The sequence below is a fragment of the Bos mutus genome, chromosome 16 (genome assembly GCF_027580195.1).
Source record: "Bos mutus isolate GX-2022 chromosome 16, NWIPB_WYAK_1.1, whole genome shotgun sequence".
In the NCBI taxonomy this organism is placed as follows: Eukaryota; Metazoa; Chordata; class Mammalia; order Artiodactyla; family Bovidae; genus Bos; species Bos mutus.
The window spans coordinates 33,284,547-33,298,956 of NC_091632.1; the positions used below are offsets into that span (position 1 = coordinate 33,284,547).

The window sequence follows — 14,410 nt, forward strand, 5'->3', positions numbered from 1 at the left end:
TGTAAAGCAGTTATGCTTTGATTAAAAATAAATAAAAGGGGAAAAAACCATATGCTTGGTGCAATCCCACATGGCAGTGAACCTGAGACAGCTGGCCAGCTGATGTTTCTCCTTGGGAACCCAGGGCTGAAAGAGTCCATGAAGCGGAAGTAGACATCAGGGAAAGAGGGGGTACCCCCCCCATTTATGAATTTGTGTTGAACACTCCCAACAGACTCCTCGTTGTCACCAAAGCCGGTCATGGTTCCAGTGACTGACGGGGTGGCAGCAGCTCCTGCAGATGTTAGAGGGTTTCCCTTCACGCTCTTTCTCTTTTGCTGGTTCTTTTCCTTCAAAGAAAGGAAAGTCACACTCTGTGTTAGGGCACAGCCTAACCATGAGAAAGGAATGCTGCTGCCCAAGCAAACCCAAAGCCCTTTCTTAGCAGGATAGTTCGCTTCTATTTAGACTCCTGTCATACTCCAGCTATGCACACGTGTGTAGTCAGTCATGTTCTACTCTTTGCAACCCCAAGGACCGTAACCTGCCAGGCTCCTCTGTCCATGCGATTATCCAGGCAAGAATACTGGAGTGAGTTGCCATTTTCTCCTCCAGGGGATCTTCCCAACCCAGGGGTTGAACATCTCCTGTATTGCAGGCAGGTTCTTTACCACTGAGCTCCCTGGGAAGCCCACGCCAGCCATAAAACCTCCTTAATAACTTCTCTTAGATAGGACTCCAATATCTGTAATTCATTCAAGATGGCAAACTCCGGAGGCCACACTGTGGTTCATCTTATTTTTATATAATTACGTTCCCCCCACACAGGGTGTGCACGGTGATTTACAGGGATGTCGGGATACCTGATTATTATTCCTCACTCCTGATCCATTATTATTCTTCCTAATTTTGCAAAGTCATTTGCTGGATAAGGCCATTTTGAAAACAAATGCACATTTTAATAGCTAATATTGAATTTACATATATATCTCAGGTGTCCAGGGATAATGATGTAGCAATTAAAGGCAGAGATATAATTTTTATTCGTGACTAGGGATTACTCTGCTGACAGAACAAGCACTGGCTCTGATATTTAACTGAATTTTAACTTTTTTAGAGCTTTGGAGATTTTTGACTATTAATGATATTGATGAAAGGTTTGGTCCTTCCAAAATTTCAGGAAAAGAAACGCTCCTGATTTTGCACTTTACACTAGGTGTCTCAGAAATGTGGCCATTTTGTTAAATACGCTCACGATTTGTTGCTGAGTGCACCAAGCAAGATGTAAGTTTATAAGATATATATTATACTATGTAAGCATATAAGATATACTGTGTATTATGTTGCGCTTCCCGGGTGCCACTCGTGGTAAAGAACCCGCATGCCAATGCAAGAAACGTAAGAGATGTGGGTTCAATCCCTGGGTCAGGAAGATCCCCTAGAGGAGGGCATGGCAACCCACTCCAGTATTCTTGCCTAGAAAATCCTATAGACAGAGGAGCCTGGTGGGCTACAGACCACAGGGTCACAGAGTTGGACACGACTGATGTGACTTAGCATACACACATACATGTATTATGTATACACATATATATAAATTCAGGTATATACTGATGTATATACATATATAAGTATGTACTATGACCCCATGTATATGTGAGTGTATACAAACATATAAACTATACAAATATATGTAGATATACACATTATATATATATATATAGCTTATGAGTACTGTATTATATACATATATACATAGTATATTTATGCACATAGTATGTGTGTGTATTCTTTCTTCCAGACATCTATCGATGCATGTGTACAGGAATAAGTACACGTATTAGCAGAGGTTAACTCTGGGTTTATGCGGTTTTGCTGTCTTCCACCCAATCGTTTATTCTGTTTCTGGAGGGCCCACCATGAGATGAGCCAGGTGGGAAGAAGGTGCTTCTCCAGACCCCCAAGTAGGGAGTAGGGCTCCAGACCCCCAAGTAGGGAGTAGGGCTCCAGACCCCCAAGTAGGGAGTAGGGCCCGCCACAGTTTGTCTCTGTCCGTCAATTCCTTATTCAGGTTTGAACATCAATTTGACCAATTTGGATCTTATCAAAGGTCTTAAAAGGGAATGGAGAGATATATGTGCTTAGATCACAAAGTAACGACCCTTGACTTTGACTTTGGTGTCTGAAAGCTCTATGTTGATTAGGGAGGCTAAGTGAGGACGATCATGTCTCCCTCTCCAAAGGACAGTTTTCTTCAAGCTTTTTTGGCACTTGGATAGGACAGGAGAACTATCTACCTCCCTACCGTCTCCTGATAAAATAACTCCAAGGAAAACACAGGGTATAAGCTTGATGTCAGTCTTGGCAGGGATTGTCTAGATTTGACACCCAAAGCTCAGGCAACAAAAACTCAAACAAATAAGTGGGACCATATCAAACTAAAAGGTTCCTACACAGCAAAGGAAAGAGTCAGCAAAATGAAAAGGCAGCCTATTGAATGGGAGAAAATGTTTGCAAACCGTATATCTGATAAGGGGTTGATATTCAAAATATATAAAGAACTCACACAACTCAATAATAAAAATCAAATAATTCTATTAAAAATTGGGCAAAGTACTTGAATAGACATTTTTCCAAAGAAGACAAATGGCCAAGGGGAACATGAAAAGATGCTCAACACCACTAATTGGGGAAATGCAAATCAAAATCTCAGTGAGATATCACCTCACACCTGTTAGGACGACTGTTATCAAAGTCAAAAGATAATTGTTGGCAAGGATGTGGAGAAAAGGGAACACTTGTACACTGCTTGTGGAAATGTAATTGGTACAGCCACTATGGAAACCAGTATAGGGGTTCCTCAAAAAATTAAAAATAGAGGTACCGTATGATCCAGCAATGGAGATGGCAATGGCACCCCACTCCAGTACTCTTGCCTGGAAAATCCCACGCACGGAGGAGCCTGGTGGGCTGTAGTCCATGGGGTCGCAAAGAGTCAGACACAACTAAGCAACTTCACTTTCACTTTTCACTTTCATGCATTGGAGAAGGAAATGGCAACCCACTCCAGTGTTCTTGCCTGGAGAATCCCAGGGACGGGGGAGCCTGGTGGGCTGCTGTCTATGGGGTCACACAGAGTCGGACACGACTGAAGCGAATTAGCAGCAGCAGCAGCAGCATGATCCAGCAATCCCACTTCTGGGTATACATCCAAAGGAAATAAAATCACTATCTGGAGAAGATATTTGCACCCTCAAGTTCATCCCAGCATTGTTCATAACAGCCAAGATATGAAAATAGCTAAATGTCTGTTGACGGATAAAGAAAATATGATATACAGTAGAATATTGTTCAATCTTGAAAAAGAAGGGAATCCTGCCATTTCTGACAACATGGATGAAACTGGAGGACATTATGCTAAATGAAATAAGCCAGACAGAGGAAGACAAATACCTTATGGTATCGTTTATATATGCAGGGGGATGGAATCTACAGATACAGAGAATAGAACAGTGGTGACCAGAGACTGGGGGCAGGAGGAAGTGGAAAGATGCTGCTCAAAGCGTACAAACTCAGTTATAAGATAAATAAGTTCTGGAGGCCTAATGCATAGCATGGTGACTAGAGTTAATAATACTGTACTGGATACTCGAAAGTTGCTAGGACAGTTTATCTCAAGTGTCTTCATCATAAAGAAATAACTATACGAGATGAAGGACATGTGAATTAGCTCGATTGTGGTAATCCCTTCAAACTGATGCTATCAGACATCACCTTGTAAACCTTACATATCTACAGTTTTGTCACTCGCACCTCAGTAAAGGGGGGAAGTCCACTTTCTATGTGAGAGAGGCAGTCAGTTTTCCTCACAAAGGGATACCAAGGGAAGGATAGAGTGAATCATTCCTTCCACCAGGAAGCAAGGAGGCCACACTGTCCTCAGCCTAAAAGTCAGGATTATAAACTGCTCTTCATTCAGCAGACCACACGGAGAGCCATCATCTCTGGGTCCCGTCTGTGTGCTGAGAACCACCACTCGGTATCCTAGTTAGAGAATGAAACTCTTAAATCCATAGGTGCTGAACTTATCATCTTGGGTTATTTTAACCTGAAGTGAAGTGTCAGTTCTTTAGTCGTGTCCATTTTAACCCGAACTTGGACACAAAGCACGTTCATGGGGTGTGCCTGCCTGAACATAGGACCCGACCACCGCTGGCACAGCAGCTTAGACTGTCTTTGTTTAAACAACCTGCTCCATCACCCTTACCTTGACTTTCCCTCTTCCCCCATAAGTCTGTTTATGTGCAGGATGTGTGACAAGATTCAGCTCTTGTCACTTGGCATTCTGTGGAGTCCATCATTGTCCCTTTATTTGTGTCTCTTTATTTTCTGAGACACTTGTTTTTCTCGAGCGTTTCTACCCAAGTCCAGAAGTATGTCCCAAGAAAGGGGACAGATGTGTATTTGTAGACTCAATGTGTTGAGCTGTGCTTGCTATCCAGGTGCTCAGCTTGGTCCCCATTAAAAAGACCCAACTGGAGCATTGTACTAGTGTGCAGAGGGTCCCGGAGAACCAGCCCCACGCTGCGATGGTGATGGTCTGCACTTAATGGAGAAGATTTAAAATGTAGCACACAGGCTAAGCGTGATTTAACTCGAGGCAGGAGCGTGGCTTTAGCACCAAGCTAGGAGGAGATGGGCTATTAATCCTTTTGACATCCCCTTTGAATAGCATCATATTTCAATCCTGTTAAGCTGTGGGGCCATTGTTTATCAGTCTCCCTCCGAAAGCAGGACCTCTGTTGTGCTGAAGCTGCAAAACATTGCCCAGCATTTTGCCTTTAAGATGCCAGTTGGGTTCAGCCTGCTAGCTGACCCCCTCCGCCAACCTCAACAGCTCTGAGGTAAACTCCAGCAGCACCCAGCTGCCTCTGCTCTCCCATCTGTCACTGACCAAGCAAGGGGTCAGTGGGCCTGGTACCCTTTACTTGGAATGTTGGGAAAAGAAAGAAGAAAAAGCACATCTGGAAAATAGGGAAAAAGAAAAAAAAAAAGGAAAGGGGAGGTGGTCAGGCATGCTGAAGAACCCAGAATTCCAATTATGATGATCCCCTTGCCTTTGCCCTTCCTGTTCTGATCTCCCCAGCTGCAGTGTCCATGCATTTGTTTAGTCTTTCATCAAACACCTATTGAGCACCTCCTAAGTGCACTGTGAGAGGTGGACTACAAAGAAAACTGAGCACAGGAAGAACTGATGCTTTGGAACTGTGGTGTTGGAGAAGACTCTTGAGAGTCCCTTGGACTGCAAGGAGATCCAACAGTCAATCCTAAAGGAAATGAGTCCTGAATATTCATTGGAAGGACTGATGCTGAAGCTGAAGCTCCAATACTTTGGCCACCTGATGCGAAGAACTGACTCTTTGGAAAAGACCCTGATGCTGGGAAAGATTGAAGGCAGAGGAGAAGGGGAAGACAGAGTAATGGATGGTTGGATGGCATCACTGACTTTATGGACATGAGTCTGAGTAATCTCTGGGAGTTGATGATGGACAGAGAAGCCTGGCATGCTGCAGTCCATGGGGTTGCAAAGAGTCGAACTGAACAGACACTGGGCTTGGGGACACTCCAGTAGATGTACACGGTTCCCCATATGACATTGCTCCATCATTGCCCAGTGAAATACCAAGGGGAAGAACTCCCTTCTGTACTGTCAGCAGGATGGTCACTCCCCCACAGGCTGCCCTCTGCCCATGCGGTTAAAGGATTATGGGAGAAGAATGCAGGGATCAAGGGGTCCAGACCTGCGGAATGACACCTCGTTCCCTGGCCTATGCCCACGTCTTGTGCACCACTCACTCCACAGGTTGGAACTGTTAAGGGGGCTGTAACCCCCTAAATTAGCTAGCACGCATGTACTGATGCCGTTGTTGTTTAGCCAGTAAGTCATGTCTAACCCTTTTGTAACCCCATGGACTGTAGCCTGCCAGGCTCCTCTGCCCATGGGATTCTCCAGGCAAGAATGTTGGAGCGGGTTGCTATTTCCTTCTCCAGGGATCTTCCTGAGCCAGGGATGGAACCCATATCTCCTGCTTGGCAGGCAGGTTCTTTACCACTGAGTCACCTGGGAAGCTACATTGATAACTTATACAAGTTATCAATGTATGCATTGATAACTTATACATGCATGCATTGATAACTTATACAAGAGCTGTGAGCCTGAAATTTTGCTTAGGCATCTTGCTTGTTTTACTGAATACAGTTTAAAAAACCTTTCAAAAGACATGTTAATACACAACATGTTATACATAATTCAGTTTTCCTTTAGCTATTAATTTTGCAGGCACAGTATTTTTAATTGCTACCATTGCCGGGCTAGCCCCCACCATGTGAACCTGAGACCTCAGAGAGTCTGAGGACCCTTCCCTCACCTCCTTCCTCCTCATATCAGTGTCTGAACCCTGTATTCAGAAGTATTGATGAGTGCTCCCCCATGTGCCAAACCCTGTGCTCAGAAAAGCAGGAAGAACGTGAATAAAGCAGCATTTATCTCCAGGGAGTTCACAGCCATGAACAGGGAATTATTATACAGTGTGCTAAGGGATTTGTATAGGGAATTAGTGGCATCAGCAGCCTGGGGGCACTGGGGAAATGATGCAGGCATTTTAGACAGAGGAGAAGCCAGAGCCTGGTGAGAAGGTAGGGAACTGTGTGATGTGAAGTGGGTCAATGCTGCTGAGTTTAAAGGAATAAGCAGATGGTGCGGACAAGCCAGGTCACGGAGGAGCTTACATATCATACCAGAGAGATGCGTGGAAGAGTCCATGAACAGGGACGTCTATGAACAGGTGGTCCAGGGGCTAAGACTCCATGTTCCCAGTGCAGGGAGCCTGGTTCAATCCCTGGTCAGGCAACTAGGTCCCACACGCCACAACTGAAAGCTCGCATGCCACGACTTGAACATCTCGTATGCCGCAACGAAGCCCTGGTGCGATCACGTAAGTGTTTATAAAAATACTGTATTAACAAGGGGGCTTCCCAGGTGGCTCAGTGGTTAAGAATCTGCCTGCAATGCAGGAGACTTGGGAGATGTGGGTTCGATCCCTGGGTCAGGAAGACCCCCTGGAGAAGGGAATGGCAACCCACTCCAGTATTCTTGCCCAAAGAGTCCCATGGACAGAAGGAACCTGGCAGGCTACAGTCCGTGGGGGTGGCAAAGAGTCAGACATGACTGAACATTCGTGTACATGCATATATATATATATATATTTTTTTTTTTTTAATGGCATTAAATCTGGGCAAGTGAGGAATTTGGGCAACAAAGTAGTGCTTCCTGCCCACGGCATCCTCTTGGGGTTGGTTTTGCCAATTGTTTTGCCCGTGGTTCTCAAATTTGAACATGCTTCAGAATCATCTAGAGGGTTTGATAAACCCAGATGGCTGGGTCCCACCTCCAGAGTTTCTGATTCTGGAAGTCTGGGGCAGGACTAACAGTCAGCTTCTCTAACAAGCTCCCAGACAAGGTTGATCCTGCTGGCCGAGGGTCCATACTCTGAGAACCACGGCTTCATGAGGTCAACCAGGGGAAGCGGTGGGCCCTGAAACCAACAAGGAAGAGGGAAGAGGCCAGGAGCCACATCAGAGCAGCTGCCCACAGACGGGGTGTCTGTCCTCAGGTTCACACTCTTGCTCCCAAGTGATAATTCCCCAGATTCATCTAGCTCGTCTTGGCAACAGCTATGTTAAAGAGACAGAGTGACCTCCTTTTCGTAACTGTATATAACTTGACTGCCTCTGGAAACACTTCCCTTTGTGTGTCTAATCTTCTCTGTCCTCTTGGAGAGTAAACACTGCATCTTGAAGCCCTCTTCCTCATTGGTTTACAGCCTCTCGCGGCTTTCTGGTCACCTTAGGTCGCATCATCTGAACACAGCAGTTTCACAGCCTAAATGCCTCTCCTTAGCCTTCCTCCCACCCTCGAAGTTCATGATCCATCAAACACTTCTGCTCATTGGAAGTGTTGGTATAAAGGAGCCTGGAGACAAAGCTCTTATTTGATAAAAGCAATTTGCGCTCCAGACTCTGAAATGTTCATTTTTTTTTTCTTTCTAGTTATTTATTTTTAGAAGCAGCAATTTTTTTTTTTAAACATCGAAAACATTTTGTACTGGGGTCTAGCTGATTAACAATGCTGTGGTAGTTTCAGGTGAGCAACAAAGGGACTCAGCCATACACATACGTGTAGCTTTGTTATGTTGAGACCACGGTCTTAGAGACTCAGCCACGCTGCCCCGGGATGATGCCTTCTGGGCTAGGCCACTGCCTGCCACCTGCCTTTCCTTCCTTCCTGTCTCCTGTCATACCCCATTCTACTACGTTTCTCACCAGAGGACCCAGCAAGGAGACAGGCTGCTTCCTGGAGCCCAGAGCTATCAGAAAAAATGGAAAAATGGGGATCAATAAAGCAGAGTTGCCAAAGAACCCAGCCCCTCTTCTCTGGAGTGGGAGGCGAGGCTTCTCCAAGATCCTCCCCAAAGACAGTTGTGAGTCTCCCATTCCTGATACCTACGGAACAGCTGGGAATCTCAGTCAGCAAAATCAGGTCCACTTCTTGGACACATTTGGAAGATTCTCCAGTAGCACAGGTGTGCATGTGTGCTAAGTCACCAGTTGTGTCTGACTCTTTGTGACCCTGTTGACTGTGGCCCATCAGGCTCCTCTGTCCATGGGATTCTCCAGGCAAAAATACTGCAGTGGGTTGCCATACCCTCCTCCAGGGGATCTTCTCAACCCAGGGATCGAACCCACGTCTCTTCTGTCTCCTGCCGTGGCAGGCAGGCTCTTTACCACTAGCATCACCTGGGAAGCCCCTCCTATAGCACATCTGTCTCCAATTTCAGCTTCCAGCCCATTTAGCCAGAGTGGTGGAAATATGCCATCAATCCATTCAGGTGGGGGTGGGAGACACTTGAAGTGCCCACGGGTGAGGGCTGGGGTAGGGGTGGAGGTGGCAGGGGCATCTGCTCCTGCTGTCGTCTGTGTACCCGGACATCTGCCGAGCCCTCCGTCATCCCATCTGGCCTTCAGCCGGGAGCCACCAGCTGCTACTGAGCTGTCCCTCAGGGCAGGCGGCTGGCATGCTGCGCCCAGGCTCTCCCCCTGCTTCTGGAGGTAATTCCGCTTCCCCACCCATGGGGCTTCAGCAGGCTCATCTCCCAGGGCCCGGCCCAAGTGTTATCTTCTCCACAAGAACTTCTATTAGCAATAGCACTCAGCATGAGCTGTCTTGCTCAGAATCTGTTCAGTGGATCTGCCTCTGCTGCAAAAAAGTCCCCTCTAGGGGCCAGCACCAGCCTGGCAAAAGAGGGGGCAAGGTTGGCTAAATTAAAATGCAAAGAATGTTCACACACCTGGAGATGGCAAACCCCAATCCTGGTAGGAATCCTGATAGGAAACAGGAAACAAGCCCAATCATCTCCCCGTGCTTATGTGTGTTCAGTCGCTTTAGTGGCACCTGACTCTGCGACCCTAGACTGTAGCCCACCAGAGTCCCTAAGAAAAAGAAAATGGGCGAGAGCTTTTGAATTCATGAGGGCATAAGGAACTGACAGCTGGAGCTGCAGTTCAGCCCTGTTCGTGTCTGCTCTGACCATAGCACACACATGGAGAGAAAGCCCCAGCAGATGACTCGTGGATGTCCCCCAGCAGGACAGAGGTAGAACCCTAACCCCCATGGAAGTCCCTAGCTGAAGGTCTAGGCCATGAAATCCTTGATGGACAATAGGAGACGGTGGTTTAGCTGACCCCTGGAGAGCTGTTCTCCTTTGTAAACTTGAGAGACAGGGATGGGGGCTTCCCTGCTGGTCCAGTGGTTAAGACTGCGTGTTTCCACTGCAGGGAATGTGGGTTTGATCCCTTGTCCCACCTGCCACATGGTCTGGCCAAAGAAAAAAGGCAAGGATGACCTTGCAGATTCCAGGCTGGACCCAGGAAGACCTGGGTTGCTATTGGACCCCAGGCCTGAAGGCTCAAATTTTTAGTGGGAAGCATTGTCCCTCCCCAGCCCTCCCCGGTTAGCTTGAGGCTTCAAAGGGCTTATTGTCAGGCCTGTGTCCATTTCAACAAATATATGCATTGTGCCTGACCCTATGCTCGGCCTAGGGAATAGAGTAGGGGGAAAAACAGGCTGATGGCTGTTCTCTGGAGCCTAGTGGGGAAGGGGTGTGCCATCCAAAACTTAGCAGCAAATAAAGAACTCGGTTGTAGGTTGTAAAAGCTACGACAACAATAAAAACCGGCAACATGAGGGAAAGCGATGATGGACAGGAAAGCTGGTTTACAACGGGTAGTAGCAAAGGCTTCTTTGAAGAAGTACTAAGGGGGGAGCCAGTCAGCAGTGTGCTGGTAAATGCTTACCAATCCTGTCTTATTTAAAAAAAAAAAAGAGCACTGATTAATAATTTGCCAGCTCCCACCAATAATTACTCCCACCATGGCCGATTTTGAGTTGATGTTGTGAAGAGATATGCACAGTCAGCTCTAGTGAGCTGGTGTGAGCCATGCAAAGATCTGGAGAGTAAGTGGTCCAGACAGAGGAGACAGCAGATACAAAGGCCCTGAGGCAGGAATAAGAATGCTGTGTTCAAGGAGCAGAAAGATCAGCGTGCTCTGGTCATAGGGAGCCAGGGGTAGGAAGGGTTATGCTGGAAAGAGGCCAGACCACATAGGGCCTTGTGGGCCACACGAAGGAATTAAGGATGGGAAGAGTCTTTGGAAACCATCAGTGGCAATGCCAGTTGCTGGGATGGTGCTACCAGCAATATCATGGACAATGGCAACAGTGGTAAGACTGCATGATGAGGACCAGAAGGACTTGCCCAAGTCATTCTTGATAAGAGAGTCAGAGACCCTGCTCGCAGCCCCAGTTCAGCTCCTCTCCTCCTAGTGTCTGATGGAGGCGTTTGTTTACTACCTAAGAGGAGTGACTGTTTCAGCTGGAAATATATATATTGCTGTGACTAATGTGTCCACACACCCATCCTCTGCTTGCAAATGTCACCGAGACGGAAGTTGAGCACGTGCGTCTGGCTCGTATCCGAAAAAGCAGCAGCCCGACTCACCAGGGGCAGTGAGAATGCCGGACAGAGTGCGGCACAGCGGCTTCCTCGCACCTGTCTCTCCCCTATTTTAAGAGTCCGGCCGAGGGGCCAGGAAGGGACCAGCGAGAAGGGAATGAACAGTACTTAGCTCCTAGCCAGGCATAAGCGCCTCTAAGAAGTGAGTCCAGATCTGGGCTGGGGACGCCTGCTTGACAGTTCTGCCTGCCGTCCCCTCTCTCCACCAGAAGCCTCCACCGACTCAGAGGGGCCGGGCAGCAACGCGCTGGCTTCAAAGGGAAGTGTGTTGCGGTGGAGAAGCCAGAGGAGGTTTCAATTAAGGCTGCTGATTTATTTATTGGACTTTTCAAAAGACGCTTCCCCCTTCCCCATGCCCTCTGGGCCTGGGTATATAATTTAAAACATGTATCATTAGTATAATTTTTAAAAAGCATCCTCCAGGCCCACTCTACCAGGATCCACACTTAGACTAGAGAGGCCGTAGAAGAAGGTGGTTGTCTTGCCCACCCGTCCACCCATCTCAGGACAGTTCCGGTCCCTGGCTGTCCCTCCACCTGCACACCAGCATCTCTGCACACCCCGCCCCACCCCCACTGCATCTCAGCATCGCTGCCTCCCGACGATGTCAGGTGCCCTGGGTGTGTCTCCCGCTCCCTTCCCTGGACTGTGGGCCCCGCTACCCTGCTGTTTTTTATGCTGCAGCATATTCTGGCCTCTGGTCGATTCTCCCATATGAACAGATGGGTCTGCTGTTTGCTTTTTCATCACCGGTGCTCCTAGTACGAGACTGAGGAAAAGGAGGAGGAGTGTGACGGGGAGGAGGGGCCATGCCCATGTCTACTTGCCCTTCCTCTTGGGTCCTCAGTTTGGTGTTTTTAAAAGGTTCCGAGGCTTGGGCAGCTCAGGAGGTTGAGGAAGAAACCTGTTTCAGGGGGGTCTGAACTTAGGAAATTTGCAGAGGGCTCAACGGTTTCTAGGCTGCTCTGAAATTGTTTGCAAAATTTTGACTGTGGATTATTTTTCATCAAGAATGTTGAATGTAAAGCAATTATCCTTCAATAAAAAATAAACTAAAAGACAAAAGAAGAAATTATGAAAAAAAAAAGAGGAAAGTTGACAGGTTGTATCTCATTCGCAAAGGGTTTTGTGGTTTTATGGCTCCTGAAAGGTAAAAAATAAAATATCAAAGGTATAGGATGCCCCCTGACTGACCAGACAAGATGAAAACAAAAATCTGCACACAATTGCAAGAGTTCCGTGCACTCCCCCATGAAGTCCCATCCCCAACCCCCAATTTATTTGTCTCAGAGCTGGAGTTGTATATGGTGGGTGAGACCCCCCTACCTCTTATCTCCTAGTTTTCTGTTTGGTACTCTTTGCTTTTTGAGGGTCCCCTGACAACACACTGTTTTAAGTAAAATGTAAAATAGTTTTGGGGCTCTGCTGAGGCATTTAACCTATGCTTTTGGTCTGTACCCTCCTTCTAAGATCCCTTTTTCTTACTGTTTCATCTTTCTTCACCCAAGAATGAGAAAAACAGAAATTTACACCTAAAATTCTTCACTCACACATCACTCCCTCACACACATGTGAAATTTTGTCTGGCAGTTTTTTGCTTACTGTTTTCTAGATATTTACTCTGTTAAGCAAACAGTCCTATTTAATGATAATCCCATCAGCTAAGGATTACTACAATTTAAAGGTGAAGAAACTGAGGCTTTAAGGGGTGAAGATATTTACCCAAGGCTGCTGCTGCTGCTGCTGCTAAGTCACTTCAGTCGTGTCCGACTCTGTGTGACCCCCATAGACGGCAGCCCACCAGGCTCCCCCGTCCCTGGGATTCTCCAGGCAAGAACACTGGAGTGGGTTGCCATTTCCTTCTCCAATGTATGGAAGTGAAAAGTGAAAGGGAAGTCGCTCAGTCGTGTCTGACTCTTCTCGACCCCATGGACTGCAGCCTACTAGGCTCCTCCGTCCATGGGATTTTCCAGACAAGAGTACTGGAGTAGGGTGTTCCCAAGGCTATAAGTGTGGAAATAGTAGGGCAAGGATTTGAACTTTGGTATGAAGTCTTTGAGGTCATACCTGAGAACTATGGGCTCTTTACTCAACACACTCAATACTTTGGCCACCTGATGCAAAGAACTGGAAAAGAGTCTGATGCTGGGCAAGATTGAAGGCATGAGGAGAAGGGGACGACAGAGGGTGAGGTGGTTGGGTGGCATCACCAACTCAATGCACATGACTTTGAGCAAGCTCTGGGAGTTGGTGATGGACAGGGAAGCCTGGCGTGCTGCAGTCCACAGGGTCGCATAACTCATCAAGTGACTTTTTCATAGCTGGCGGAGGTGTGAAAAAGTGGGAGGGAGGCTTAGAGGATTATATCGTCTGCTGACCCTTTATATGAAAGGAAATACCTAGAGTAGGGAAGAAGTGCTCCCCATGCCAACCACCACCAGCATCCTGTAACCCCCATGGGTCCGAGACACTGGGTCCCTGTGGACAAAGTTCTAGAGCTTTCATCCTGCCATGAAAGCAAGCAAGTACCACATCATTGGAAGGACAAGTGAGTCAGGCCAACTTATGGTCATTGGTATCACCAAAACCCTGGCATCATTACAGACTCACTGTCCATGGGGTCACAAAGAGTTGGACATGACTTAGTGACTATCACTTTCGCTTTGGGGGTTTCCTTGATGGCTCAGACAGTAAAGAATCTGACTGCAATGCAGGAGACCCAGGTTCAGTCCCTGAGTTGGGAAGATCCCCTGGAGAAGGGAATGGCAACCCACTCCAGTATTCTTGCCTGGAGAATTCCACGCACAGAGGAGCCTTGTGGGCTACAGTCTGTGGGGTCACAAAGAGTCAGACACCACTGAGTGACTAGCACTTTCACTTGAGTGTGCTTTTGAAAAGTCTAGTGAGTCCTCTGCAAAGCTGAGAAGTGTGTCCATGGGGCCATGGGGAGTGCTTTTCTTTGGGTTAGAGAGTCTCTACATCCTACAGAGACTGGAGGTATTTTTCCATCTTCTTCTCCAGGTTCTTCTCTATGTTTGTCCCCTGCTCTCTCCCACAAGAGAGGACCTGTACAGATAATATCAGTGAGTTCTGCCCACAGGGGGTCCCAGCAGGAGCTCTGATGGAAAAAGAGGGCGAGGTCAGAGCATTCCCTGGACTCACTCCTTCCCCAGGTTGTCACCGTGGGCCTAGGCCACGTCCCTGCACCAAAGGTCCCTGCAAGGCGGCTTCCCCACTTGCCATTGGTCTGCGCCTACAGCTGGTTACTTTCTACGGCCCCAGTTCCTGCTCTGTCCTGC

General features: G+C 47.4%; 1 protein-coding gene across 1 annotated transcript in view; it reads left to right on the plus strand.

Annotated features, from left to right (window-relative positions):
* Positions 1 to 14,410, plus strand: part of KAZN (kazrin, periplakin interacting protein) — a 1,347,864-nt gene that overhangs the window by 914,958 nt on the left and 418,496 nt on the right. The window lies entirely within an intron of this gene.